Source organism: Hylobates moloch, unplaced genomic scaffold, assembly GCF_009828535.3.
Source record: "Hylobates moloch isolate HMO894 unplaced genomic scaffold, HMol_V3 SCAFFOLD_21, whole genome shotgun sequence".
In the NCBI taxonomy this organism is placed as follows: Eukaryota; Metazoa; Chordata; class Mammalia; order Primates; family Hylobatidae; genus Hylobates; species Hylobates moloch.
In genome coordinates, this window is record NW_026652296.1 from 1,673,154 (window position 1) to 1,700,896 (window position 27,743).

At 61.6% G+C, this 27,743-nt stretch overlaps 2 long non-coding RNA genes across 2 annotated transcripts; one reads left to right on the plus strand and one right to left on the minus strand.

The window, feature by feature from the left end:
* Window positions 1–20,382, minus strand: LOC116461394 (uncharacterized). The gene is made up of 4 exons (XR_009211489.1): window positions 19,783–20,382; window positions 17,098–17,298; window positions 5,586–5,697; window positions 1–317 (listed from the first exon to the last, which is right to left on the minus strand). It is a non-coding gene; the product is annotated as an uncharacterized LOC116461394 (long non-coding RNA).
* On the plus strand, window positions 19,244–27,743 carry LOC116460918 (uncharacterized). Its single transcript, XR_004245949.2, has 7 exons — window positions 19,244–19,379; window positions 22,373–22,522; window positions 22,843–23,020; window positions 23,146–23,300; window positions 23,964–25,113; window positions 25,445–25,588; window positions 26,045–27,743. It is a non-coding gene; the product is annotated as an uncharacterized LOC116460918 (long non-coding RNA).

Below are 27,743 nucleotides of genomic sequence, written 5' to 3' on the forward strand. Positions count from 1 at the left end.
TGGGAATGAGCAGCTCATCTTTATTAAAGGTGGGCCTGGATACCCGTTCAGGGGCCATTGGTGGCACAGGTGCCAGGTGGAGTCCCTTCAGCAGTGGCTGCAGCACAGCAGAGGAGGCGTTCCCAGCTGCATGGACAGGCATTGCCTCCAGCCCTGGTCAGGACAGATGTGCTGAACTTCCCGGTCAGCTGTCGTCCTTCACTCACTGGAGCACTGTGGGGCTGGGGCTGAGAGAATGCCTCAGCATTGTCAAAGAGAATTTCTTTCAAATGAGCATTTTCCTTTTCTTTGTGAGTAATGGACATTTCAGGGCTGACCTACAGGAAAGAAACACCCAGGGCAGAAGCCGGGACCAGAATTCTGTCCTAGAGCACCAGCCCCACCCCCAGCACGCTGGGACAAGTGGACACGAAGTGAGGAAGCAGGAGACGGAGTGGCTGGGGTGGCAGCAGGGTCTCTTTTCTAAGGGCTCAAGATCCAGGACTGAAACACACAAACCCAGGCGGTCGGCCCAGGGGTCCTGGTGAGGGCGTGTGGGTGTTCCCATTGGAGGCTGCAGAGCAGGGATTGGTCCAACACAGGTCATTGCTCCTTGTCTTCAAGGGTTTCCAAAGCTTGCAGATCACAGGTTGTTCCTGAAACTTGGGAGGCCACATTGGCCATTCTGCCTGGGACCCCGCCTCCTGTGCGGGCCCTCGGAGGCTTGTCCGCACCCTGCCCCGGTTCTCTGGCTTCCTCCACAAATACACCTGGAGGAAGTCCCAGGCCAGGGACACAGGAGCAAGGGGCTGGGAGGGACAACCTCGACAAGTGACCCCACAGCCTAGCGCTCGGTGGCCCGTGTGCCCTGCTGCAGACCAGAGGCCGCCCAGTCAGCAGGACCTGAGGAGGGACAGGGCGCTGGGGTGGGAGATGGCCAGCGCCTGAGCGAGCTACTGAGGAGAGGGAAGTAGGGCCCTGCAGAGGGACGGGAGCCACGGCAGGGGCGGCAGGTGTGGTGAGCGCAGGAGGTGCGGTGGGTGCAGCAGGCGTGGTGGGTGACCCACGGGAGGCTGCTCAGGCCTTTGCCTCCATCCCATGCTGAGGAGGAAGGAAGTCAGGATGTTTTTGGTGATGCCGTGGGACTGCAGGCATGTCAGAGCCAGCAGAGTTTGGAGAATGTTGTGCCCAGGGCTCGGCACAGGAGCATTTGTGGACAGCAGTGAAGTTGCTCGCATTGGTCATGGATGGCGTGTTGGCACTGCATTGACCCCAGGACCTCGGGCAGGAAGGTGGACAGAGCCACTGATGATACAGGAGGGGGCCCCAGGCACTGCTCTGCAGAAAGGGCTGTTTATCAGCCCTGTGGCCACTGCCTTAGTGTGTGCGGTGGGTGGTGGGATGGGGATGAACTGAACTACATATGGAAAAAAAGACTGGAAGGAAGTGCCTGGCATCTCACCAGGGGCTGCTTGGGGTGGTAGAATTTAACCTTCTTTCTGCTTGTTTGTGGTCAACACCACTTTCTCCCGGAACAAGGGACACACACACACAGACTACGTTACTTCATCCCTTGACATCCCACCCTCGACCCAAGGCTGTGGGGAGAGGGGAGATTCCACAATGACCCGCTGCAGCCAACAGGGTCCCCAGTGTGATGGCGGCTGCTAGAGTATAGAGGAGAGAGACATACCGCTGAGAGACCTGGGGGCTTTCCAGAGGAGATGGCCCGCTGAGGGGTGGGGAGGAGAGGCGGGGGCCTGAGCAAGGTGTACGCAGGGCAGGTGTGGGGCCGGCAGGCATCAAGGGGACCAGGTTGGTGTGGCTCGTTCATAAGACCCACCAAATGCACTCGGTAAAAATTCAGGTTCCCAGGCCCTTGCTCTGGAGGCTCTGATTGGGGTAGGGGTGGGGTGCGGGGCCTGGAATCTGCATTTCTAATAAGCTCTTGGACTTTGCTTACAGTGATACAGGACCCAGGACCTGCAGATCCTCAGCCGAGGTTGGGATGGGCCAACTCCTGCCACCTTTGCACCTGGCGGGAAGAGACTTTCCCACAGCACTGGACACTCAGACCCATCCTCTCGGTCCCTGAGCTGGCAATGTCCACTGCTTACTCAGGTCCACATTCTCACCCCTCCAGGGAGATGAAAAGACAGATGGCAGAGCCCCAGGAAACATAAAGCCCGTTCCCCAGCATGGGCCCCCCTTCCGCTGCTCCCTCTCCCCTTGAACCCCCCAAGGCAAGATGCTCCAGGGACCCCCCACGCAGCTAAACACACAGCAAAGCATGGAGACCAGGTGCGGGCACTGAAGGCAGCAGCCCTCCAAACTCAGGGTCCCAAACTCAGCCCAGCCAAGTCCAGCCAAGGGCCGCTCATTCCTGAGGGGAAGACACAGCCCTGGGGCAGACAGCCCTGTGCTCCCATCCTGACCTGGGCTCGCCCAGGGCTGGCTGTGTGACTGTGGTGAGCTCCTCGCCCTCTCTGATGCCCAGGCACTCTGCGGCATGCCCAGCCTGGCAGAGCTGGCTCCCGTGCACCCCAACCCGGAGTTGCTGGGATCCTGGGATCCGAAACTGCGGTCCTCCAGTGGGCTGTGTCCCCATCCCTGACCCCACTTCCTTGACCCTGGGCAAGTAGCCTTGGCTTGGCTGGGCCCTGTTCCCAGTGGGCACCTGCTCCAGAGATGGGGTCCTGCTGGGGGCAAGTTCAGCCCAAAGCCAAGAGGGCTGCGGTGGGCGGGGGATGAGGCATGAGACAGCCCCACCCCAAACCTGGAGTCTCTAGGCTCTGCCCTGCCCCAGTTGCCTCTCCTGGTTTTTCTCTCCTGCTGGGCAGGCCGGGGCTGTTCATACCGGTCCCACTACTGTGAACACTAGGGCTGTGCTGGGGCCTCCACCTGCGCACTGACCAAACATGCAGCAAGGAGCTGGGAGGAGCAGTTGCCTCCCTCGGTGCCCCTGTGTCCCCGGCCCTGTACGCCCAGCGCCTGTTGCTCATTTATCCTCTTAATCTAGCCTGGAGGTGGCAGCTGCAACCAGGGCCAAATCCCCCCTGCCACCTGCTTTCAGACAGCCTCCGAGAGCTCAGGATGGCGTTCACCTTTTTAATGACTAGGAGGAAAAAATCAAAAGACCCATTTTGTGACCCATGAAAATGATACGTATTCAAATTCCAGCGTCTGCCAATAAAGTTTCACTGGGACACCCAGCCGCCGTCATGCATTGCCTGGGGCTGCTTAGGGTCAGCGCCCGTGTGGCCCCTCGTGCGAGGCCCGCCAGGCATGGGGGCTGCTTCCAAGTGTTCCCTCGTCTCCACCCACATGCCCTGTGTGTCCACACTGTGCGTGGACTGGTGTGGGGCTGCACTGTGATTTCAGTGGACGAGGCCCCGTCCTGGGGATGGCAAGGGGGGTGCAGTGGTTTTTCCTGGGGATTCCAAAAAGATGCCCCGGGTGGGTAGGCCAGGAAACAGCCACAGTGTCCTACAGTCATCTGGAGCTGACGTCCTGACCACAGTGGAACACCGGAGATGGTCTTAGCCTCATTTCATCCTTTAATTTACAGGAGAGATGGGAGGCCAGGAGCAGGGGGCCCTGGCTCTCGGCTGGCTGGGACAGAGCCTTCACGCCTCTCCATTCCTGCCACCCTCCTCGGTACGCTGAGGCCCTGCCTGGCAGGGCAGCTCCCGCGCAGCTGTGGGCTTTCTGCAGCTGCGCCACTGCCCTCAGCAGGTGTCAATGCCAGAGGGTCGGGCTGGCGGGGCCGTGGGTGGCGAGGAAGGGCCAGGCGGGCAACACAGAGCAGGCGTCCCTGTTCACAGCCAGCATGGTGACCAACAGGAACCCCAGGCTGCACTGGAAGGGACTCCAATGGCTCCAGCCTTCCCTGGCGGGGGCTGGGTCAACAGCAGACACTGTCCTTGGCGTGATGTTTGCACAAAACCCTCCCACAGGCCCAGGGGTGGTTCTCTGAGTCCTCACCCGGGTGATGTATTTGACACAGGACCTCAAGCTGTTGCACCCCAGCCACCTCCCCGCCCTCCAGGTAGGAGGGAAGGTTGGGGGCAGGCCGACCAGGTCCTTGGCCGGGTGGATGTCCAAAGTCTCCCCTCTAGGACGGGACCAGGCCTCACCCAATGGACAGGCATCCCTGGCGGGAGACCCCGGCACCACACAGCTTGGGGTTGGTGGGGTTGGGGTCAGGCCACCCTGAAAGGCACAGCCATACCCAGGCCACCCAGCTGCCCCCTGTAAAGGGCTCAGCAGTAGAAGCCCCTGGAGGTTCCCAGGAGGCGGCGCCTGGCCAGGACCCCCAGCAGGGGCTGACCGCTCTGCCCTCCACTCAGAGAGGCTCAAATAAAGGCTGAGGCCACGCTGCCCTTTAGGAACAGAGCCCGTGGATCCCGCACACTCTGGTCTTCAAACCCCAGCCCCACCCCTGTGCTGAAGACGGGGCTGCCGTCCACTACCCCAGCCTCTCAGCCTCTCCCACTGTCTGGGACACAGTGACTGTGTGTGAAGAGGGGTGGTAACACCGTGCCAAGGTTAGGGTTAAGCTGAACCTGGGAATTAGAGGCACTAAAGCTGGGCAGGGTGTGAGGAGGGAGCCGTGGCTTCCTGAGCCAGGGCCACTGTCTTCAGACCCGATCTTCCATCCGTCCATCAGTCCAGGGGGTGTCTGCCCCTTCCCTCTGCTCATCCCTCCCAGGGTCCTGACCCTCGGCCTCACCTGCCCTGGGGCCGGCAACTGGTGGCCCCTGAGGGCAGGCCCCGCCTCTGCCACTCTGGGCAGAAGTCAGGGGTCACTCCTGACAGGCCTGGAACCCCAGGCCCAGAGATGCCCAGCAGGAACCCCCATGCCTGCCCAGGCCTCAGATCTGCTGGTGCCCAGCAGCCTGAGCCCCTTCATGCCAGCCCCTGCCCAGGGAAGGGCACGTGGTCGGGGACCCCCCAGCGGGTCCTGGGTGCCGCCCGGCCTGCAGACCCCCTTGCAGATCTCCACTCACCGCACCTGTGCCCGTTGATGGCCCGTCTTCCCTGCACACAGGTGTCACTGCCTCCCCCAAGAGGGTGAGGAGATGGGGAGACCCTGGGAGCCCCGGTAACCTTCACAGGCACCTCCCCAGCCACGGGCCACGCTGAGGGGCTCCTGTTTGGTGGTCTCCCTGCCAGGCCCAGCACCCCTCAGGCCATCCGGAGAGACGCCACCGGCCCAGGCCTCCCCACTGAGGACACAGACCCCCACAGGTCACCAGTGCAGCATCCGTGCTCACCCCTGCGGGTCCCTGGAGGTGCCTTCGAGTCCAGGCCATTTTAAAGGAGAAATCGAAGAAGGGTCCTTGGGAAGAGGACAGGGCGGGGCCAGCCCAGGCCCCTGGCAGGCCCAACCCACAGGGCCCAGCTCCTAAGCCCACATTTTCAAGCAAAGCTCTCGTGTGAGCAATGAACGTTGGTTTCATGGTGCCCTGGCAAGGATGAGCAAGCAGGGGCTCCCAGCTGTGGGGATGACCCCGTTCCTCAGCCACCCACTTTCAGGGGGAAGGGTCTCGGGCTCTGCACTGAAGTGTCCCAGGGGCGGGGGAAGCACTCAGGGCTTCACTTACTTGGAGCTGACCACGCGCCTAGCCGGGCTCTCCCCGCACCGCCTGCTGGGTCCTCTCGATGGCTGCGGGACCTGCAGCCGGGCCGCACGGCGCCATCAATGCACAGCTACAGCTGGTTGAAGGGGACCAAATCCATTGGACAGTCGATTTGGTTCCATTTTACCAGCTCTAGCAAAGCATTCGGCTCCCAGATCCGAGGAACAGCGACGTCGGTGAAGAAGGCGGCTCTACCAGGCAGTCCCGACGGAGACGGGGCTTCGCGGCCGGCATCAGGCCCTTACCCCAACTCCCGGAGGGCCCCCACCCCACGGAGTTTCCCTCAAGCTCTGCAGGGACTGGTGTGAAGGGCCACACGCCCCAACACACACACACACTCAGACATACACAGACACACACACCCGCTCACACGCAACTCACCACCCTCTCGCTCTGCCCGGGCTCCCCCATCGGGGACCCGCAGGGGTCTGAGGAGGGTTGGGGGCACCAGGCAGCCTCCATGCCCTGGGACTGACACTCACTGCTCTCTGCCTGTCACCGCCCGATTCCTCCACAGCCCTGGCTTCACCAAGTGCCCACTGCCCCCGGCACTAGCCTCAGCTGTGGGATACAGCTCAGACCATCAGGCCCCGCCCCAGGGGGCTCACATCTGTGGGCACAGTGACCTTGCGGGTTTGAGGCCCTTATTCCCCTGCAAACTCCTCCCAGACCATGCTCATAGCTGGAGCAGAGATAGGACAGACCTCCCAGTCAGCCTTGGGTCCTGGCTAACCGTGGGGCAGCCCACCCAGGACCCCCTCCTGCCTGGCTTGCCATGGCCTGGGTGGGACGGGATGGACTCTGACTCCACGTGGTATCTCTGGGTGGGCAGGACGGGAAGATTCCAGGGACGTCCACATTGCATGGTGGTGGGAGGACAGCCTGAGGGGGCCTTCGTGGCCTGACCCTGGGCCCCATGCCCCAGACCAGCAGCCCTGCCTGCGTCTTGCTGAGGGGCATTTCCCATGCCCAAGGGAACTGTGAGGATGGAGTGTCAGGACGGAGGTCCGAACGTGACACGACTCTCGCCTGGCTCCCGTGTCCCCCACTCCAATCACCCTCAGTGACTTGAGAGCAGGTTCCCTTTTATAAAATGAGTCTCCCTGCAGCCCCCGTTCATCAGGAGCCGTGACAGGTGAGGGAGAGTGTCTCTGGCAGTGCTGGGGATGCGGTGCCCGTGTGTGTGAGCTTCCCTCCAGGAGCACAGGCCGTCCTGGGCAGCACGGGTGAATGCACCTGCTCCTCGCCCACCAGGTTGGCAGAGTGGGCGCTGCGCACCAGGGCCTGTGCCACCTGCCTGCCCTCTGCACACCTGGGGCTGCCCCGCCCGCCTGTCCTCTGGCCTTTCTGTCCCCCTCCTGACGTTGCAGGGACAGAAGCTCAGGCCCCTCAGGCAACAGGGACGGTCACACAGCACCATGCCCACCCTCCGAGGCCCCTCCGGGAGCAACTGAGCTGGACGACCCCCCACCCCAACCTCTGCCAGGCCTGCTCTGACTCGTCCGTAGCTGCCTTCCCTGACTGTCCCTGCCACGGTGCCCTTCAGAGAGATCTGTGCCGTGCAGGAGGGCTGCCTCCCCAAAGTCCCCTGTAAGTCGGGGCTGGGCCCCGCCCTTCTCAGCCTCACGTCCCAAAACAGAGAGGCTTCCGGGTCATCAGCCCCCACTCTGCAAACCTCTCTCCTCCTTACTCCGGTAGCACAGAGGGTGCAGGGCAGACCTCAAGGCTCCCAGAGCCCACCCCTCCCTGGCCCTGGAGTAAGGACGGTTCGAAGACCTCGCAGCCGGCACACACTTATCCATTTATCGCCTGTCAATATTCCTAATGGAGCGGAAGATTTGACAAGACCAAGCTGGGGATTCGAGTCCCAGCCGTGATTCTATCCCATCAGGAGCTGGGAGGTCTGGCATTTGCCAATCAACATAGCAAACAAACTGGTCATTTCACCCGAAAGGCAGCAGAGCACCGGGGCAGGCTGCAAAACCCCCACGGGGAGGCCACCACAGCCTTGGATGAGGCGTCAAGCTTGGCGATGCAGCCGTCACGGTGGTGGGCGTGAGCTGTAAGCAGACACTGAGCGGCCAAGTGCCAGGTGCGGCCCTGAGCACCGACAGCCACCGTCTTCTCCCATACACCCCACTGCGCCTCAAGGCCAGTCCTGTGCTGCCTGTCAGGAGGACACTGGGGCTCACAGCAGCGTCCCCTGCCCCGGAGCCCAGGCCCTCCTCTTCATGCTGCCCCACGGGGTGGCAGCCAGCCTCCCGGTACCCTCACCCCAATGTGGCCTGGCCTAGGGAGGTTCCCAGTCATTCTCTGCCAAGGGAGTGAACAACACCTTTGCTTGCGAATGTGAAGGAACAGGCCCACAATTCATGTTCTTGGGATGTGCCGAAGCTGGGTCCATCCCTCAGGCAGGACGTCAGGGACCCCTGCGGACCCGGGCACCCCCCTGTTCTGCTTTGCTCTCTCAGGCAGCAGCTCCCACTCACTGGCAGCTCCTCTAGCCCCTTCCCCTCTGAACCCTGGGGTCTCACCAGCATGGGGCGAGGGCTGACAAGGGAGGCCCCCGAGGCTCCTCAACTTCCTTGTAAGTATTTTTTTCTTTTCTCTCTAAAAAGGCCAAGAAACCAACATCCCACAAGCCCCAAAACCTCCCCAAGGGCCCCATGGCTCAAAGGTCAGGTGCTTCACAGAGCTCACCCCTCCCAGACCCCCACACCCCATGTTCTCCGGCCTTGGAGCTCGCCTTCCCCAGACTGAGCTGTGCTGCCTCCTGCCTCCCAGGCATGGGCTGCCTTCCTGCCAAGACCCACGCAGCCCCTCACTACAGCGACCACCCCTACCTAGCTCCTGGGGCCTCAGATCCCCGGGCCCCGAGGGCTCCAGCGGCCTCCGGGTAGGGGGGGGCCAGCCCTGCCTGGCCTTCTCTGGGGCCAGCTGCCACTGTGGTTTCCTCATCGAGTGAGGAGTCCCTGCGACCCCCGAGTAAAGGCAAGCTCACCAAGGGAGGGGCAGCTCCTGGCTCATCCCCTCTGTGTCCCCGGCTGGGTGCCCGGGCCTGGCAGAGAGGTGGTCCAAGCGTTTCTGGTGACTTTACCGTTCACCGGGACAGCAGAACTGGGGTTGGAGCCTGGGGTGTGGATTCTCTGGAAAACCCACTCTGGGTCCTTCTGCCCCTCTCTTGACTCCAGTGCTACAGAGAACAAGGCTGCAGCTCCTACCGATAGTGCATTTTATGAACCAAACAATTAAACAGGTTTTAAAACATCTGCTGATGGAGTTGTCCCACACAGGGAAGTACACTCAGCATTTTTAAGCAGCGACGGATACTAGTTGTGGGCAATCTCTGCCGAAAGCACCAGCAGCCCTGTTAAAATCAATACAAAATTAGATGCCATGAAGATGCAGTACGTGTCCAATTAGTTATAATTGGAGCAAATAGTGAAGTAGATAAAGACCTGGTAGGAAGTGTCACTGAGACTCATGGCTGCAGCGGCCTCACCCAGGGACCCCCGAGGGATGAGGACACAGGGGAGCAGGAGGGCCAGAACCACGCCTGCCATCTTATCCTGGAAGCCCCTCCTGCCTCTGGTAGGGCCCCAGCCCCTGCGCTGGACCCTAGAGGGGAGGCAGCCCCACAGCCCTGGAAGGCGGAAGTAGAAGCAAGTGTGAAACGCACGCCGGGCCCTCCCCTGCAGCCGCAGCCATCCCCAGGCCGACATCTGGTGGGGTAGAGGGGGACCCCGGGCACAGAGCGCCACACACCTAGCCAGGGGTTCTTGGGGACTTCTGCAGCCCCTCTGCACCTCAGGTCCTCCATGTGGGAGTGTGAATGGCCATGTGTAAGCACTAGCCCTGTGCAGCCTGAATCTTGGTCATGCCATGGCCCAGTCTGGGCTTGGCCCAGGGTCCCTGGGCGCTTGCCCCTCAAGGGCGGTGGAAGCCAACAGTCCCTCCTGCTGCACCCACAAGCCCTCGCCCAGGACCTCGGGGAACGGTGGCCACTTTGGGCAGAAACCACACAGGACCCCCAGGGGAAGGTGTCTCTTGCCCCAGCACAGAGGACGCTACAACCAGCATCGTTGGTGACGATGCGGCACCAAACGACTTCCACTCAAGGACAGCCAACACCAGGTCACACCCGCAGCAAAGACGCTGCCCTCAGAGACTGCAGAGCACAGCCCTGCCCCTGCCAAAGCCCCCACAGAGGCTCAGGGACCCAAGACGAAGGCAGGGGCGGCCGCTCTTCTTCTCCCCCACAATCCCAGGCACTCACCAGGGGGGCAGGACAGGGGCCCCTCCCCTCCCACCAGGGGAGGACATTGCTAACTCCCATCTGGATGCTTTTTTTGTTTCTTACTATGAAGCTTTTAAAATTTAAATGTCAATAACCTAATATTTCTCCATGCAGCACCATTACCTATTAGCACTCAGATTCACCACTGAATTAAATTTTAATTCCAGATTTTGGTTAATTATTAAAATAGATAGCAAAGAATTACAGTTAGCCAGGTGTGTGTGGGCAGCCCCCGTTGGGGTTTCTGCAGGAGCCTTTGGGGTTCTGGCTCTCACAGGGCAGTCTACAGAGAGGCCCCTAATTAAAAGGCAAGAGGAAACCCTGCACCCCAAAACGGCCTGTTTCTTATCATCAGCAACGCTGACTCAGCCAAATGCTGAACAAGACCCGCTCAGCCCGAATCCATAACTTTTCTATCTATTCAAAAAAAGAAATGTATTATTTCTCAGCACTGATAAAAGTTTAATACAGTTGCCCGGGTTTTTAATAAACTTGTCAACAAAAGAGCAAGGCAAATTGATGGGGCCCTTCCTAGAGATAAATTTTGCCTCAAATAGACCCACAGAGCAGGGGGCAGGTGGGAGGGAGGCAGGGTGGGAGGGGACACGTGATTGTTCTGCTGTTCTTTGCAAAAATGGCAAGATAGACTTTTGTGTCTTATGATCTCAAAGATAGGGCCGGGGTAAAAGCTGGTTTAATTTGAAGAAGGCTGTTGGCTGAGAACAGGATCAGAGAGTCCCGAGGTCAAGAGAGAGGGCTTGGCAGCTCGGGGACAAATGAACGGCCATGTGTCCCAGGATAAGGAAAAGTCACTTGGTGCACAGAGTCTGACTGGAGCCCCCTCCTGTGGGTGGGAGGGCACCTGCCCACCGCTCCCGCGCACCTGCAGAAATAGATCCCTAAGGCAGGAGCTCAGGGATGGCCACAGATGAAATGACAGGGGTGTCCGTGTGGCTACCACAGGCCTTGGGACACCAAGGAAGGCCCCAGCTCCACATATAAGCGTGTGTCGGGCTCTCAATTCTGCTGAAGTGTTCTCTGCCCTCCCTCTGGCTCAGTGAGGCCACCCAGTGTGCAGATACATTGCAGGACGTGTCCCCATCTGTCCTCAGGCGGGGCGCAGCACCCCATGCCTGAGGAACACAGGATGGGCCTTTCCTGCCCGCACTCAAGGGCATCAGCTCCACAGGCCTTGGAGGTGTTTGAAATTCCACCATTAGAGAGTCACTTCTTGAGTTAAGGGTGGAGGGAAAGCAGGTTCCCCCAGGAAGGGGCCTGGCAAGCTGGTGCTCGGGCCTGCAAGGCCTCTGGAGTGTGTTGCTACAGCTGATGTGGGAGTAGGGCCGGGATAGGTGAGGAGGTACCCGAGGGAGGGGCAGCAGGGACCCCAGCGACAGCCTCGCCTGCTGCAGGCCTGAGCCCGAGGCCAGGGAACCAAGCAGCTCCCCGCACCCACTCCCAGGGTGGGGATTCTTGTCCCTCTTCACTCTCGGTGGGCAAAGGCCCCGCCATGCCCTGGGGAAGGGACAACAGAAGGTAGCTGGGTCCCTCCTGGACTTGACGCCCTCCAAGGGGGCAGGTGAGGAGGGAGAGACAGAGGCAGAGCCCAAGAGCCCAGAACCTCACCCGGCCTCTGTCCCGATACAGCTGCTGGTCTCAGGCACTTTGGCGGTGGGCGGGGTCGGGGGCACTCCTAGAGCTCCAGCAGAGTCATCCGAGTTCAGCCTCTCCACGGGACAGCTGAGAGCGCAGACTATTTATACTGGCGTGGTGGGCGGGCGGGCAGCTGGGGAGACACATGCAGCCCCGGAGCCATATCTGGGCATGACAGAGGGCATCGGCTTGCCAGGACAACAAGGGCCACACGGTGCAACTGTCCTGGGTGTCCTTCAACCTCAAAACGTCCCCACGGGCCCCCCCCGGGACAGGTTCCAGGGACAGCTGCCTTCTACCCCCTCTCCTGCCGCTGTTAAAAATATTCTAGGTCATTGTCCCAGTCATCCCAGAAATCGCCCTCCGTGCACACCCGTGCAAACACACACACACACCCTCTGTGCATGCCCATGCAAACATGCACACACAGACACACGCTCTCCGTGCACACCCGTGCAAACACACACACACCCTCCGTGCACGCCCACACACACACCCTCCGTGCACGCCCATGCAAACACACACACACACACACACACACACACCTGCCTCTAGTCCCGGCCAAGGAGTGGCTCCACCCTGTGAGGAGTGGACCCCAGCCTCCCACTGCCAGGGCTTTTGGGTGACCGCCTCCTGGTCAGGGAGCAGCCAGTGACCTCTGCATCCAGCACTCCTGAAACAGAGCTCTCTCTCCCATGTTCTCTCCCTGGGGTAGACACAGGAGGCCTGAGAGGCCCAGTGTGCCCCCAGCATCTCTGTCCTTCAGCATCACACACGTGCACCCCATTGGGGCAGCCCGCCTGGTGCAGGGAGCAGACCTGGCCTGAGGTTTAGTGGTGCCTCTGAAACCTGGGTGAATCACTCGAGCTCACAGTGCCTTTGCAGTGACCGCTGTGTGGGAACCTCAGCCCTGTGTCCCTCTATCTAAGGGAGCCGGCGGTGGAGCTGCCAGAGGTGGCCCTCTGATCCCTGCCCTTGAGACGCGCAGGCCTGCATGCTGCCTGCGGTGCTCTGCAGCATCCCGGGCGGCAGCTCTGCAGCAGCCTGCCCCGCTCCTCCGCTGCAGTCACCGCCCCTCCCCACTCAGCAGGACGGGCTTCCAGGGGTCAGAGCCGGCTGGGGACTCTGAGCACTAACAGCAGAGTCCTCCCTGGGCACCCAGGGACTTCCGGGGAGGGCCCTCCCAGCCCCAAGCTCTGGCCAGCTGGGCCTTGGACCTCAGGAAGGAGCGGACAGCACGAGGCTCTGGGAGCTGCTGATGCTGTCTGCGGGTGCCTTCCTTTCCCAAAAGCCATGCCCAGCTCTTCCTGGGTGCGATGCCTCCAGTTCACAGAGGCTGCTGGTTGGCCAAGGACAGTGGGCAAGGCCAGGGCCCCTCACAAAGCCCTGTGCTCCTGTCCAAGAGCCTCCCTTGCTGGGGCCCAAGCCCAGCCACCCCGAGGTCAGCGTCCTGCCCAGGGGCATCAAAGGCGGGAGCAGGGCTGCAGAGAGTGCGGGAGGCCTCTGCAATCAGACGTGCACGGCGGGGCTGAGTCAGCACAAAGCCTCTCAGATTGCTGGGTTACCCTTTATGCGAAGGTGGCAGCAACTCACGCGGTCGCACCGCCCCGTCCACCTCCGGCCATCCCTGCCCAGAAACCGTCCAGGCCAGCACTGTCCAGCCACGCCCTGGCCCTGAAGATGGCTCGGGCCAGTCAGATTCTCTCGTTTTTACTTTAGAGCATTTTTTGGGTAAAATTTGCAATTCAAGCGATGTTCATTTTGATTGACTCCGGCTGCAGCAGCCAAAAATCTGTCCTGTGGGTCAATCTAATCATGCTTAATAGCAGGTTATTCTTCGATGCAACGTTTCTCATGTGAGCCCGACAGTTTCACAGAGACTGCCGACGCACCTCTCGCGAATGCTCTCACCAGCCCCTGCACCCGCTTTGAATGCTTGTGCATTAAAATGCTGTATTGCACTTGATGAATGCACTACTAAGCCAGAATCACCAGCGACCCCCTCTTTAGAAGGGGGTGCCACCATGTCCTTGGCCCCCTGGCTGCAGAAATGCAAGACCACTCATCATGACACACGCGTGCAGGCACAGCAGCGGGGCCATCCCTTCCCAAAGACCGTCCTTCTCCTTCATGCAAACTCCAGGAATCAGAGCTGGTCTCACTCACGGGTGGAAACAGTACCTGGAGCATGGCTAGCTTTTGTGAGCCGTAGGATAGAAAAATGGAACTAATTTGGTCCGCTGAATTTATGGGCTCCACAATTTCTGCAGCGACTGTTTCCACCAGCAGGAGCCTGGCCCACCCTCTGATCACCGTGGGGCAGTTTCCAGAGTGTTCTGGGAAAAACCCAGAAGCCTACACCTGGTGCTACCTGCTCCAGAGAGTGAGAGACATGGGCACTGGCCGCCTCCTCATGGCCACACAAACCCACCTGGGTTCCCGAGCTGGCAGGCAAGGGGGTGGGTGTCCCGTGTCCAGCCCCCTCAGCCCAGTCCAGGCTCCTTTCCCTCTGAGAATCCCGGCCCCCATGGTAGTGTGCCTGAGCGGTCTCAGGAGAGTCCCTGTGGGCAAGACATAGCCAGTGAGGGTCTGCTCCCCCGCCCTGCCCACTCTCCCCTCCTTCAAATGGACAGGCACAAAGACCCCCACAGGGGAAAGTCCCAGCGTGTCCATGCCCCACGCCAGTTTGGGGTTCCCTTCCTGGCTGCTGCCCGGGAGCCACGCTGTGGAGATTCCTGCATGGGAAACTCCAGCCCCGGGTCCCAGCGTCTCCAGGAAAGCAGCAGGATCCCTGAGGAGCACCATCAGGCCACACGTGCAGGGGAGTGGGGCTCGGGCTGCCATGGGCAGTGTCCATGCAATGCTCATTTTTAATTCAGCAGATCAGAGACTGGAGGTGATTTACCACCGAGCAGGCCGCAGCTCTCTCCCTGTGAACTCTCCAGTTTTACTGCTCAGTCAAACCTAATTCCAAAACACTAATGCTTTTATTTAAACACCACATCCTGCAATAAAGCTTTAATGTACGACAGCCGCATCTAGGGGAAGAGAACGGTGTGTCTGTGGCCACCGGCAGCCTCAGTGGCCACACGCCTGGCTACTTCCCTCCCTGTGGCCAGAGCTGGAAGCAGGCAGGGAAGAGATGACGTCAGCGGATGCTAGGCACTGACCCTCCGGGTCCAGAGGCCGAGAGGAGGCTGTGCCCAAGGTCAACACCCGCCCCCTTGCTGCTATGCCAGATGGGGCCGAGGCTGGGAGAACGAAGCTTCCAGAAGGAAGACTTGAAGGCCAGGAGCCCTGACTGCCAGGCCCTCCCCTCCAGTCAACTCGAGGCTCCCTGAGGGGTGGGAGCCACCTGAAAGCTCAGAACGGCCCCCAGTCCCTTTATCCTGCGCTCCCTATGCTGCCCCAGCTGCTCAGGTGACCTGGCTGCCCCCAGACCCAAGGCCTCCAGCCGCTGCAGGAGGGGGCTGCCTGCCTGTCCCTTCCCGCCCCATTCCTGCCGAAGGCCAGGGTGCGGGAGGTAGGGCACAGGGGCACCTGCTGTGGCTGGAGCAGTGCCAAGGCAGAGAGGACACACGCTCCAGAAATTAATCCTGAGGCCTGTGGGGGGTGGGGGTGCCCAGGCAGGGACCTGGCCTCATCTCAGGTGTCAAATGCCTCCAATCTGAGACTCAGAAACGAAGCCGGGCAAACGCCCCTCACACAGCAGCCCAGCTGCTGCCTAAGACCCCAGAACCCACTGCCCATCCTCTCCTTGAAGGACCAGCACTGGGGAAAAGGGCTTCATGGACAGATTTGGACCTGCCCTCATCCCCTAGGCCCCAGGACATCCTCCCAGTCCTTTCTCGGGTCGGGACTGGGATGGTGGCAGAGCAGGTGGCTCTCAGGCCCCCGACGGGCGAGGCAAAGGGGCCCTGGGCCACACGCTGCTTTCTGCCAAAGCCTCACCTGCATTCACAGCAAAACATGCCTCAGGTTGGATTCAGCGGAACAGAGAGAAAGCTGAACCGGAGCTTTGGTGGGGGTACAGGTCGGGGCGGCATGAGCCAGAGACATTTGGCAAAATCGAATGGCTCCCAGGCCCCTGGGGTGGGCTGTGGGTTCAGGGCTGCACAGACTCAGCAACTCTGACCCTGTCCCAGGTGCCCTCGGCAGAGGAGTGGGGCCTAAGGGCAGCGGTGGCCCTGACCCTGCCCGCGTCCCCAGCATCTCCTCGTGTGGGCTGCGCCTTCCTTGGAGGCTACATGCCTCCGAGTTCCTCTGCCTTGCCCTGCAGCCGGGAGGGCTGGATGCAGGTGCAGGAGGTGCCTTCCCTCCACGGACTCTGCCATGTGCTGCCCAGCCTCTCCCTCCTTCTTGCATCCAGCCACCTGCCCTTTTCCAAACTCTCTCTTGTCTTGTGCCTCTGAGCAGTTTCTGCCCTGGCCACACGCGGCCCTTTCTGCTGGCTGACGGCCTCTTCCAGGATGGCCGTCAGTGGAGCCCCCAGAGCCGCCGCCACCACTCCATGCTCTCCAGCCACGGCCCCGACCCCCCAGCCCTCACCAGCCCCACACTGGACCCCACGCCTGCCGGAGGCCGCCTCCCCTCTGCCGCAGTCAGCAAGCTGAATATTTAATGTCTGGTGAGCACTTCCACCTGCTGACACAGGCAAAGTGACAGAACAATGCTGGCGGGGACACGACCGTCCACCAACGCCCAGGCAGCCTGCCTCCCCGCCTCACCCCCACCACAACCGCCTGGCTGGCTGTCCGCCGCGGCAGCCCCCGTGGCGTGGAGTGCCCCTCAGTGCGGCGAGAGAGGTCCCGGCCTGAGATACATACTTCTTTACATTCCATAGCTTAGCAGGTCCATATGGGCATATAAAGAAGTATGTTTCCCAAGCAGGCAGTCTGTATGTACTTCCAAGACCCCAGGACGCTGCCCCGGTAGAAGCTGACCCCAGTGCGATGTAGAGAAGGCAGCTCAAGGCAGTGGAACTTCTTCCCTGGTGTCCACTGCTGGAGCCCTCTCTGTGTGAGCAGGACAGCCTTCCTGCCACTGCTGCCTGGTGTCCAGCCACCCCCAGGGGCCCAGGACTCCCTGCCCCCTTCTGACCTCGGCGCCCTTCCATCCCCGAATCCATCTCTCTCTCTGTCTGTCTCACACACTCACACGATCCAGAAAGGCAGAAGTAGACAGTGAGCCCCAGAAAGTCTCGAGCACCTGTCCCTGGCCCCAGCAGTAGCTCGGTTTTGCATCCATGGAAGAGACAGGCTGCCCCTCCACCCTCACCCCAGAGCAGGGAGGCACCATCCATGTCCCAAACTTTCAAAGCCAGCACTTTCCTGTCCCCCTGGGTCCCCTCATCCCAGCCAGGCCCAGAGAGGGCTGGGTGGAGAGAGGAACCTTGGGGGGCACCCTGCCCAGCACCCCACTCGCAGGACCAGCCCCCTCCTTCTCCGGGAGCTGGACAACTGCTTGCTCCCAAGGCCAGACGAGGAACTGCAGACCAGAGACCCGAGAGGTGTCCTGGGGGCTTACCTGGGCAGCTGATGGTTTCCTGGGCAGGTCCCTGGTGAAGGCTGCCTCCCGGGACCCCGTGTCCATGAGGGAGGGCTCAGCACCCCTCTCTGAAGATGCGAGCGAGAAAGACGATGCTTGGAGGATTCCAGGTTCCCAGAGGGTGGCCGGGATCTCCTTAGAGGCCGTCCACTAGGGGGGCGACTCCCTAGGCGCCTCAGCCTGGCCACAGCAGACACCCAGTGGGCGAGGGAACGTCGCTCCCCCGGTTCTCTCCCTCCTTCTCTCGCTCTTCTTCACCCTCTCCCCCGTCCCCGCCTCGCAGCGTCACCACCCTGAACCGCCGCGCAGTGCGGCCCACCTGAAGCGGCAGCTGCGCAGAGCCAGCAGCTCACACGGGCACCGGGGGTCAGCAGCCACCGTCACCTGCCCAGCGCGACTGCCGTGGCACTCCCGAGAGGCTGGTCCCACACCTGGCTCTTTGTGGCCGGCCGTCCAGCCTCCACCAGCCCCTGATCAATACCAATTTACAGTCAAATGCAGGGGGCCGCCTTCCTGTTAATGAATCTCCCGGTGCTCACCAGCTCCTAATGAGCCTGTTAAAGAGGGTTTAAGGAAACTTAGCAAGTGGCGAACTAAGCACTTTGGAATACTTAATTGTATCGATATGTTTTTCATTGCGTTTAAAAATGTCTCTGAGTGGGAAGCAGAGGCTGCCTCCTTCCCTGCCAACTTCTGTGACCAGCCGTGAAGCCAGGGTCTGAAAAATGTGGAGAAAGAGCCTGAAGGAGACCAGTGGGACCTCAAGGTTAGGCCCTCACCAGCAGGAAGCGAAGCCGACCCCAACCTGCTGGGAGCAGGGAGAGGAGGAGGAAGAGGAGGAGGAGGAGAAGGAGGAGGAGGAGGAGGCCTGCAGGGTTTTGAGGCCTCGCAGTGGCCCAGGGAGACCCTGGCACGTGTGGTGGTGAGAGGTGGAAAGAAGGCTTTGCCGGTGCCTGGGGGGGACAGGGGCCAGGGAGGCGCCAGCAGGGGGTGCAGGCCGGGCACAGACACAGGGGCTTGCTAAGCGGCAGGGCCCAGCTGGGCCCTGGCCCCTGTCCTGACACTGACCCTGGCGTGGGGTGGGACAGCAGCGCCGGGACATGAAAGGACCTCCCGTTGTCCTCATCAGGAAGAGAGTTCCAGCATGATTCTGTTGCTGCTCCAGGCAGCCCGTCCCTGCGAGGGAACAGCCCGGAGCGAGTTGGTTCTCTCCTACCACGCGGGGCAGGGCAATGTCTCCGCAGAGGCTGCAGTGTGCAGAGGCCACTGAGCATGCTGTGGCTGTGTGGCTGAGGGTCTGCAGCCGGGCATGGCTGGGTTGGAGTTTCACGTGGGGGTCGGTGGGAGCAGGGGGTGGGGGTTGTGCTTAAGGCTCTGGGATGCATCCCCTCTACAAAGGAAAGAGCAAATGGCAGAAAGAAGCAGAAGCTGATGTCCCATTTCCACGTAGCTGCTGTGATTTATCATTTTCACGTAGCCAAGGATACAAAAAGGGCACCCGACATCGCAGCCTGAGCTTCAACTTCGGGGGCACCTGGGTTCCGCCGCTCATCTGTGCCCTCCCAAGACCTCCACAATAACTGGCCCCGGAGTCCAGGGAAAAGGCCTCCTCAACGTCCCCGGCTCCCTGGCACATGAGCCCTCAGAGCCTAGGACACTCCCGCAGCCTGGCTCAAGCTCCCCCCCCCGACCTGTGAGGCATTCATCTGGATGGGGTCTGGGGGTCAAGGGGAAAGTTGGGAGTCCCAAAGGGCAGGAGAGTCACCCCAGACCCAGCCAGAGCCCACAGGACTTCTGCCCACTCACAAATGAATTGTAGTCACTTTTCAAAAAGTTTCCCGTCTGGATAGAAAAAGAGCACCCAGCCACCTCCAAGCAGACCCCACCGTGAGCCGAGCTGGCTCCTGTGCCCGGGGCCTCGACCCGGGCTCTTCAGCGGTGAATGCCGCCCGGCCCCCAGCATCAGCGCTGCGGGAGGCCACGCGGAAGTCAAGCTCCCCAGCAGGGACCTGCACAGACGCAGACCACCAGGGCTGCTCTCCCCGAAGCCCCCCTAGTCTCCGCCCACATGTGCCCCCCGCCCCCCCCCCCCCCCCCCCCCCCCACCTCGCCGCCCTGCCCCTGTAAACGCCTCCTGACCCTGACGTGGCTGGGAGAGCTGCAGAAGTGCGGAGTCCCGACCAGGGGCAGCCTCGCCGCCGCTCAGCTCAGGAATCCCTGCCCCCCACCAGCACCTCAGTGGGGGATACTGCAAGTTCAAGGTAAGTTTAGCCCCATGCCCGGCTGCTGCGGCTTTGTTGCAGAGCGGCAGGTGAATCGCGCTCCCCACCCAGCCCCGAAGGCCCCATGCCATTCACTGCCCGCGTGGGGGGCGGCTGCTTTCTTGCAAAATGCCCGCAAGTCAAAGTTCCTGCCTCCCAGCTGGACGCGCCCTCCCGGCCCTGCCGGCTGCTGGCTCTGCAGTTTTCCAAATGTGGATGATGCCGCGAGCCAAGAGAAAACTCCACGGCACCCCCGCCGGAGCCGCACGCCGCTGGCACCCACACGGCGCCGGCACCCGCAGCACCCACCTCGCCGGCAGGCACACCCCCACCGCGGTGCCCGGCAAGTTTGCAGGGGCCGTCCCGGCGGCCCAGCGGTGGCGATGGGCTGAGCAGGACTCACCGCGGAGCCCAGGGCACCCCTGGGGCCGGGCTGGTGACAGCGGCAGCAGCGGCGGGCGCAGGGTCGCGGCTCCCTAGGAGATGCTGCAGCGGCGGCAGCACCAGCCACCCTCCTCCGGGAGCCAATCGCGAATGCAGGGGTGGGGGCCGGAGCTCGATGCGTCCGCACTTGGTGGGGGCAGAGAGAGAAAGAAGACACCAGGCACCCCCTCTCCACACCCCTGCCCTTCCCCCAGCCCTCCTGCAGCAGCGCAGACTTAGCGGGAGGGAGATCTTGAGAGAGAGAGAAAGAGAGAGAGAGAGAGAGAAAGAGAGAGAGAGAGAGAGAGAGAGAGGAGGCGCTGGTGCAGAGTTAGGGAGAGGCGGCCGAGCTGCACACCTTGAGCCCCGACCTCCTCCGAAGGGAGCCCCTGCACCCCAGCGGGGTCAGCACAAGGTAGAGAAGGTAGAGGTCAGGGTGGAACAAAAGGGAAGGTCCCGCGGGTGTGCACGATCTCGCAGGCACAGAGCCGGCTTGCCGAGACACAGGGGCGGGGGAGGGGAGGGGAGGGGAGGGCCTGACCTGAGAGGCCAGAGCCCGCGTGGGGGCCCCCCTCGGGTCAGGAGCCGGCCTCACCTTTGCAGTTCTTATATACCCGGCCAAGCATCCCAAACACGCGGCCCTGGCCAAGTGGCCCCCTCGGGCTGCGCTCCCTGACCATATTTAGTCAAGCAGGGGAAAAAATAGCCTGTCAGCTGGGCCGCGGCTGGCCCGGCCACCGGGAACAGGGTGGGAGCACCCACGCCATTGACGGCGGGTCCCGGGCTCAGGCTGCTGTCCTGCCCCTCCCGGCCCCTCCCTGACAGGCCTCCCACCGGCTGTCCCTGCCCGAGATCCCCCCGCTATTTTTAGCCCAGCCAGTACAGAGGCGCCTCCTCAGTAGCCGGGCAGCAGCCTCCATGCCACGCCAGCCGGCTCCTAGGGTGCCCTGGGGAGACCCGGGCATCTCCCAGGGTGCAGGGCCGGGGGTGGGGGGCAGGAGGCTACGGCCTCCTTCGCTGCTCTGAGCCTCCAGTGGGCTGAGCCCACCCAGGACACCCAGGAGTGGGTGACCCCCTCCACAGTCCCGTGGGCTCTGCCCTTTTGCCTAGAATTGGGGCCAGGATTCAGGTGGTGACGGAGCCACCTGGGTTTCCGGAGACTCTCAAGCCAGCCCCAAGTCATGACAAATGCCAGTCGCCTTGGACACAGGCAAGGCCAACCTGCTTGCCGCCCCCAGCCAGGACCTGCCACCAAGGGTGTGTGATGGGGAGACCCCAATCCCCGGTGCTGGACGGGCTCAGGAGCTCCCCCTTCCGGGATTTCACGCCCGAATTATGTAACAGACGAGGGCCTGGGACGGGGCCTGACGGGGATCTGTCCTTGCAGGGCCTGGACGCAGAGACCAGAGGCCGGAACTGGCAGGCTGTCCTCACAGGCTGTGTGATGCTGGCTGGTCGTCCCATCTCTTTGGGGCCCCACAGGACCGGGGACCAGGTCGTAGAATGACAGTGGACCACAGTGGTCGGGGGACCCACTCGTTGGCGGCAGGCGCAGGCCCGTGTGATGGGGACAATGAGCTTTGGTATTTGTGAGTCCTGTCCACAGCATAGGTCCTCCTGTTCAGAAGCCACCTCATAAACGTCCCCAGTGCCTCCCGGACTTAGGAAGGCATCCCCTTGTGGTTCTGGCCAGTTGGGGACACGGGGCCGGGGAGTCCATGCCGCTCAGAACAGGCTCAGTTGCATCTAATCCCAGGGAAGCCCCTAAGGAGCCTGCACACCCCCCAGGCTGGCCCACAGGAGCTGAGGCGGGTCTCTCCTCCAGGTTCACCTCCTGGGCTCACCGCCCCTTCCCCACATCCCAAGGCCGGCTCTGCAGAGTCATGGGGAGAAGAAGCCGGAGCCCCAGCCATGTTCACCACTCACGCCGACACCCACTCTGGTGTCCTCCGGCCAGCAACAGCGAGGGACAGAGGGACGCCCCCTGCGCCTGCCCAGTCCAGAGGCTTCTTGGGTGATGCCAGGCCCTGCTCCCAGCCCTGTACACCCCGCTAAAGACCTCATGTCTCACCATAAAGGAGGCCAGGAGGTTTTAAGCTTCTACCTGGTCTGGGCACTTTTCTGGAAACTAAATAGCCACTCTGCTTCCCACTGGCAGCAGGAGAGCGTGGTGTGAGGGGCGGTGTCTGCACTCCCCCTGCAAGGCCCCTCCCCTGCACCCCACTTCCTCCTGCCTGCCGTCTCCAGGCAGGGTTGAGGGGGGCAGGCCAGGCCTGCAGCTGGGGTCAGGGGCATAGACAGCCACAGCGGGGGAGGTGGGGAGCAGTCTGCAGGCCTGGGCACGCGGCTCTGTAAAGGATGCGGGTGCTCTGTGGTGGTGAGAGAGAGGGTGTGCAGCGGACGTGGCCATAAATCACCCTCCTCACGGCAGCCCCACACCCACGGATCAGGGCATGGGCACAGGGCCATCTCTTTCCAGGAGAAGGGCTGGTGTGGGTGGCCAGATCCTGACCGTCTCCAGGCCGTAGGGCACAGCCAGAAGACAGAGCAGTTCCTCAGTTTACCCACAGCACCAGCCTCACAGTAACAGCCAGCACACAGCACTTAGGCTGCGTGGTGTTCCAGAAGCTTCTGCGGGGGCTCTATGCTGAGCTCAAGGCACCCCTAAGAGGAGGGCATTTTGCTGTCCCCACTTTACCGAGAAGGAACTGGGGCTCAGGGTGGGTGCTCACTCACCCAAGGTCCCACACCCAGCATTGATCGGAGCTGGGTGTGTTCGGGCCAGTCTGGCCCCCACCCTGTCCCAGAGCTGCTCTCACCAGGGCAGTAAAGGCAGAGCCCATAGCCCTCACCCTTGATGGGCCAGGGCCGTGCTGCCCGAGGCCCACTCCACCGTGATTTGAAAGGGAGACCACAGTGGGTAGGAGAGACGGGAGGGAGGGGAGAGGGGAGAGAAGGGGGAGACGGGGTGGAGGGGGCAGAAGGGGAAGAGAGGGGAGAGGGGCCTAGGCCCCCAAGACTTTCCCCTTGGTGTCTGCAGGTGGTTTAAGGCGTGAATGAATGAAGGAGCAAGCAGTAAGCCCCGACAGCAAGGCCACCACAGCCCGCCCTCACCCCACAGGGAAGCCTGAGCAAGGACCCAAGCAGGGGACAGACAGGCTCACCCCGCCCTTGCGGGGCTGACCACGAGGCCCCGTCCGGTGGAACGCGCCATGACAGTGAGTGTTCTGCCCCGTCCCACGTGGCTCCCACTGGCCATGAGTGGCTGCCAAGCTCTCAGAAATGGGGCTGGTGCCCCTGCAGACCTGGATCTTTTACTCAGTGCAGCTTTGATTTGTTTCAGCTTCAGAAGGCTCGTGTAGCTAGCGCCGTATCGGACAGCGGGGGAGAGAGAAAATGCACAGTCCAGGGAATGTGGAGACAGGCCCAGCGCTGGGCATGGGGGCTGGAAGGAGCAGCCGGGGAACAGGGGTCAGGGCCTGGAGTCCTGCCTTGCAGGTCAGAGGTCAGAGGTCAGAGGTCAGGGAAGGCCTGGGTGGGGGTGAATGAACAGACCCCCCAGTGATATCAGAGGGGCAGGCGGGGAAGGGTCCCAGAAGTGCACCTTGGGGAGTATGCACAGGGAGGCAGGGGCCCAGAGGCGGGAAGGGGGACCTGGTGTGTCCAGCGGGCAGCGGGAGGGCAGCATGGCTGCCACCGGGGCAGTGGCAGTGGATGGGTGGCCTGGGGCTGGGCTTCGAGCAGGGTCAGGGTTGCAGGTGTCCTGCTGAGGGGCACAGGCCTGGGCAGGCTGGCACGGCTATAGCAGGGCCCCTATGGCTTCTCTGCTGAGGGTGAGGGTGGAGGGCAGAGGCTGGAGCATCAGAGGCCCCGCCCAGCTGCGGTGCCCTGGGGAGGGCTGCCGAGTTCTGGCTGTGCCTTGAAGGTTTGCCCGAAAGATTCATTGTTGGAACAGATGTGGTCACAAGAGCGGGGGGGATGTCAGACGGCCTCGGCCCTGGAGAACAGGGAGCATCCCTGGGAGGGGGATGGCCCGTCACCAGGGAGCCTTCTGAGACCATTTTGTAGGTGGGGAAACTGAGGCTCAGGAGGAAAAGCCGGTTGCCCAGCACGCGAAGACACAGCCTATCTTCCTGCCCCGACGTCCTTGTCTGTCCCCAGATCTGAACCTGCCCCAGCCCCAGGACTCTGAGTGCAGCCAGAGGGGAGCCGGGCTGGAGAGTGGGGAGCACGGAGACTGGCCTGGAGGGTGCCAGAGCAAACAGGAGAAATGCTCCCCTGAGCAGAGGCTGTGGCGCAGCCCAGAGGGTCCCGGGGCTGCCTGGGCGGGGGCAGCTCCCAGCGAGAGGCCCCTGGGATTTGGGTAAGTAGAGGCACATGCAGACTTTGGCCACAGGGCACCTCGCGCACGAGGGGAGTTCACCACACAAGCTGAGCGGAGGGCGGATGCAGGAGAGCAGCGGTTTCTCGGAAGCCAAGGGCGGTCACGGAGTCTCACGCCACAGCGCTTCCCACAGGGCCACACCATCCGGTCTGCGGAGCGGGCTGCACTGCCTGGAAGGAGCATCTGATTCTGGATTCCACCCTCACCCTGGGCCACCACTGAGTCTCCCAAGTGGCCTCTTAGCCCCCAGGGCCGGGCGGCATCCCAATCGCCTTGGGATGTCTGTGCTCAGAATGTGGCACACACGCCCCGGCAGGGCCACCCTCCTCCTCCTGCATCTGCCACAGCCGTGGGTTCGGGGTCTCTATCGTGGGCAGAGATTCCCACAGTCAAGGTGAGGGTCCCAGGAGCAGCTGTGACCAGGCCCTGGCTGCCAGGGAAAGGCTGTCCTCAGCCGATGGGGCAGACACCCTGAGAGGGACCCTCGTCCAGGGGAGGGCCCCGCCGCCCACAATTCCTTGGCGTTCCTGCACCAGCAGGACAGGCTGAGGGAGGCGCCTTGCCGGTGTCAGTGCCCAGCATACTGTGCCCCAGCGGAGGGGGAGACCCTTCTGAGCCTGGGCCTGGGTGTGAATGAGGGCAGGTTTCTCACCTCTCTGACCTTAGCTTCCTCAACTGGGAAGGGGAGCCGCAGCACCCCCTTAGGGGTCATGAGGAAGGGGGAGCTCAGGGAGGGCCCCGGGGAGGGCCGCCTCCTCACCTCCTTTCAGTCTTTGGACACTGGAGCTCAGAGGACCAAGTGAATGAATGAATGACTCAGTCAATCAACTGATCCATCAATTCATGGACGCCTGAACAGCTGGACAGCTGGGCTGTGGGCAGGACAGGGGACTCTCGCTGAAGCCGCGTTCATATGTGTTCAGCTTTGTGAGTGGGGCGAGGTTGAGGGTTTATTCAGTGGGGCAGGCGCACGGCAGGGCCAGTACCCTTGGAGGGTCAGGCCACGGCGGGGGGGACACCTGCCAGGATGCCCAACCCCAGAGGTGGTGGGAGCCGTTGAGGAGCCGCGGTCCCCGTCAGCGGTGGCTGTGATGAGGGCTGCTCCCACGTCGTCTGCAGGATTCCAGCCGCAGCCGCCCCACACCCGAGCTGCCCCTAGTCGCCCACCGTGGCCGGACAAAGCCCCCGGCAGCCAAGGTGCTCCGCGGGGTGGGTTTCTTGAAGCCAGTATTTCCCACGGTATCTTACGTCCCAGCAGAGGCCTCCACCGTGCCCGGACCAGCGGCCCACTCCGTGAGTCGAGTGTGCACCTGGCGCCCCTCTTTCTGGAAATCCATGAACACCGGGCTCCCAGCAGAGGACTGAGGCTGAGCCACTTCCCTGGAGCTGACCCCACAGCTGTGTAGGTACAGGGTGGCCGTGAACACTAAGGGCTGTCTCGGGCTGTGAGCTTCTTGTTCACTGCAGGGAGCAGTGTGTTGGCTCCTGACCAAGCCCTGTCACTGCTGCCCAGCCACACGTGGGGCCCCCTTCACCCACTCCGACCACCTCATGCAGGTGAAGCCACTGTGGAAACAGCCTGGCAGTCCCTCGAAAAATGAAGTCATAAACCCCAGCAACTGCACTCCTAGGCCTCTGACAGAGCTTGCACGTCCCCTCCAAAGCTCATCTTTAGCTGTGAGCCCCAGTGCTGGAGGTGGGGCCTGGTGTGTTTGGGTCCTGGGGGCGGATCCCTCATGGCTGGGTGCCATGCACCCACTCACCACAGTGAGTTCTCACGAGATCTAGTTGTTGAAAAGTGTGTCGTATCTCCCCCACAACTCTCTGTCTTTTGTTCTGGCTCTGGCCATGTAACAAGCCTGCTCCTCCTTCACCTTCTGCCATGACTGTAAGCTTTCTGAGGGCTGACCAGAAGCCCAGCAGATGCCAGCACCATGCTTCCTATACAGCCGGCAGAACCGTGAGCCAGCTAAACCTCTCCTCATAAATCACCCAGCCCCAGGTTTATCTTTACAGCAATGCAAGACCTGACAAATGCAGCACAAGCTCCCCAAAATAAAAGGAAATATTCAAACAAATAGGCGCATGGGAGTGTTCCCAGCAGCACTATTCACAGCAGCCAAAAGGTGGAGGAGCCACAGGCCTGTCAGCTGATGATTGATAAAGAAAGCACGGCCTATCATCCCAGCACTGTGGGAGGCCGAGGCGGGCAGATCACCTGAGGTCGGGAGTTCAAGGCCAGCCTGGCCAACATGGTGAAACCCAGTCTCTACTAAAAATATAAAAATTAGCTGGGTGTGGTGATGAGTGCCTGTAGTCCCAGCTACTTGGGAAGCTGAGGGACAAGAATCGCTTGAACCCGGGAGGCAGAGGTTGCAGTGAACCGAGATCATGCCATTGCTCTCCAGCCTGGGTAACAGAGTGAGACTGTCTCTAAATAAATGAATAAATAAATGAAGTGCGGCATATCCATGTGGGGGAATAGCATTCAGCCCTAAAAAGGGATGCCACGGGGACACGAGCGGTAACATGAAGTGCCTGAAAACCCTGCTCAGCGGGAGAAGCAGACACAGAGACCGCCGGTTGCAGGATTCCGCTGATAGGAGATGCACAGAGCGGGCAGCTCCATGGAGACAGAAAGCAGATTCCGCGGTGCGGGGGCGGGGAGAGGAACGGGAGTGACTGCTTAATGGGCTCCAGAGCTTCTCAGGGGGTGGGGGATGAAAGTGTCTGAGGAATAGACAGAGGTGGTGGCTGCACAGTGTGGCAAATGCGCTAAATGCCACCGAACCACACTCGTTAAGTGGTCATTTTATGTCATGTGAATTTCACCTCTTTTTTTTTTTTTTTTTTTTTTTAAAAGGCCCAGCTCAGAGTCCAGCCCCAACCCTCTTTCAGTGACCTCTGCCCTGGGACACAGGGCCACCCAGACCGTGAGCTTGGGGCCCCTCAGGCTGCCCACTGAGGAGGGGCAGCTACTGCTGAGGTCTGACCTTGCCTCTCCTGATGCCCCAGCCATACTTGGGAGAGAGGCTGGGTGGGGGGTGGCTGCCCTCCTGGCTAAGGACACCGTCCCTGGGCCAGTCACAGGTTTGCCAGGGAGGGCTGTAAGAGACCTCAGAGTTAGCACTGCCCAAGCCTGTCTGCTGCTGGCATATTCCCTGTGTGGGGACACAGTAATGCCCACTCCCCCTAAGGATGTACACGTCCCAGTCCAAGAACCCGTGGCCGTGCCACCTTATGTGGCAGCAGGGACTCTGCAGGAGGGATGGAGCAGGATCGCGCTGGATGCTCTCTGTGGCCCAGTGTCCTCACAGGGTCCTTAGGAGAGGGGGTGGGAGGGTCAGAGTCAGGAGGAGCCTGGAAGACACGGCACAGATGGCTTTAAAGGAGGGGCCGTGGGTGAAGGGGCGCAGGAAACTCCAGACCCCGGAGAGGGCAGGATCCGGATTCTCCCCAGGGCCTCCAGCAGCCAGCCCTTTCAACACATGGACTTTAGATTTATTTCACTTTTGGGACTGCAAGAGAATAAACTGTGGCTTTTGTTACAGCAGCCA